Below are 2194 nucleotides of genomic sequence, written 5' to 3'. Positions count from 1 at the left end.
CCTCCTCCTCCTCCTCCTAGAGTCCAGCACACCTGTCCAAAGCAGAGGGGAGGCCACACCTTCTCTCTGAACGTGAAGGCGCGCAGGAGCTCCAGCAGACCTCCTCAGTTTATGTGAGGAGCGCTTTGGGGCCCCCTATGGACAGGAAACCTGACAACATCCGGGTAATTGTTCCACCAATTTTTTTTTTTTTTTTTATTAATGAAAGACACAGTATACAGAACAATGGGTGTCACATGCAATCAAATAATTTGTAGCGAGAACATATATTAACAGTTTTTAATGCCTTTTTGTTTGAGGAACCACTTATCAGTTTCACATAGCAGACAACATCATTATAAAAATGAATGAAAATTGGATTTTTACTACTATACTTGCATCTGTGAATTTGAAATTTTGCCAAAATAATTAATAAGTTTATTATAAAGTATACATCTTCTTTAAGCTGTTTTCTGAAAAAAAGAACAAAATATTTTCCCATCTTAAAATGAAGTCCTTCTGTAGATGAGCAATGATCAAATTGTTGAAGTCCTTCCAAAAAGACCTGGTATGTGGGCAGATCCAGAAGAGGTGCTGAACAGTCTCTGGGTGGTTTCCACAAAAGGAACCATTTACATCAATGTCCCGTTTGAACTTGGACATAACATGGTTCGCAGGATAAAACTTAAAGGAAACTTCCCGTATCTTATTTGTTATCAAATATCTATTTGGAATTACCCAAATCTTTTTCCAGTTTAAGTCTTTCACAAAACCATTCCAATAGGAAATGATATGAGGAACAGAAACTAATTCTTTCTGGAACAGGGTACGAATATTTTTATTACTTAGTTTATGATTTGAGAAACAAATGTTCCCAACATGAGATGCTACTGATTGTAATGGGACCAAGAGAAGGAGAGAATGCACTTCTGATAAGCAGAATTCTACCAGTGGGAATTGCATCATAGACTATAGCGTCCTCTTTTGGTGTGACTGGGAATTTAAAATGATCTAAACATTCAGTATAAGACATTAGTTGTCTGTGATTATTAAATAGTCGATTTACCAAAAAAATCTGATTATTGAACCAGGTATTGAGAAAAAGTGATATGTTTTTAAAAATAATATTTCTGTTGTTCCATATAATGCATTTATGGGATGAGAAATTGTGTTTAGAAATGAGAGACCATGCTAAGAGAACCTGCCTGTGGAACATAGATCATTTCACTGGGATCTTTTCTATGTTATAATTACACTGTAATTGTTCTACCAATTTCCGCAGCTTCATCTGGGTCAGCGGGATCACAGGACCACACCCCAGCAGTGAAAGGGGCGGAGCCAGGGTATACCTGACAGGTAAGACATCCGGAGAAGGAAAAAGAAAAACAATTCTCATAAACACAAATCTGTGCCATGTTATTGATTTCAAATTTTCAAACTTTATTTAAACAAAAAGCATTTGTTTATGATCAAACAAGAGGGGCGTGGCTAATGCTAACTAGAGACTTGGTTTTGCCAAAGTTTACCACAAACTAAATGTGATGTTGGTGAAATTTGTAGTTTTTCATGACAAAACTTAAAACATTTAGTACATTTCTGTACATTTTTTCTAGAATTCTTTCAATTCTTAAACTGGAAAATGTTTCAAATTCTAACATTTAAAACCAACCTGGACAAATGTGATGATGTGTGAGAGCGCGTTCTGAAGTCATGGATCTGACAGACAAAAGCAAAAGTGTTGTAAATGTTGTGAGGTGCTGAGGAGAACCCGTCTGTGCATCAGAACCCTGCAGAACTGGAAGAGGACGCGTTCTTATTCTGGCTAGAATGAGTCTAGATTCCTGTGTGTTTCTGCAGTATTTTTTTTTTGTTTCAACTGAACTAAAATGAATCATAAAAGGTCCAAAGCTGAGGATGGGTCGGTCAGTCAGCAGAACCCGGAAACGGTTCTTGTGAATCCACTGAGGAAATGCTGCCCCCTCGTGGTGAAAATGACTCATCGCCTCATGAATCAAACCAGCGCTCAGTCTGGTTCTTCCAACATCCAAACGTTTCGTGTCCATCACAGTTGAGTTCTTTCATGTAGCTGTGGTCCTGGACCTTCAGAACCAACTTTTGGACCTGAGACCATAGAGATCAGTGAGGGGGGGTCCATCACTGTGAACATCTTCATGTCTAGAAATGAAATCCTCTCTCTGCTCATCAGCTGGAAAAT

The sequence above is a fragment of the Oryzias melastigma genome, linkage group LG2, assembly GCF_002922805.2.
Source record: "Oryzias melastigma strain HK-1 linkage group LG2, ASM292280v2, whole genome shotgun sequence".
Classification (NCBI taxonomy): Eukaryota; Metazoa; Chordata; class Actinopteri; order Beloniformes; family Adrianichthyidae; genus Oryzias; species Oryzias melastigma.
The sequence above is the reverse complement of the archived record's forward strand: the minus strand, read 5'-3'. Positions refer to the sequence as shown.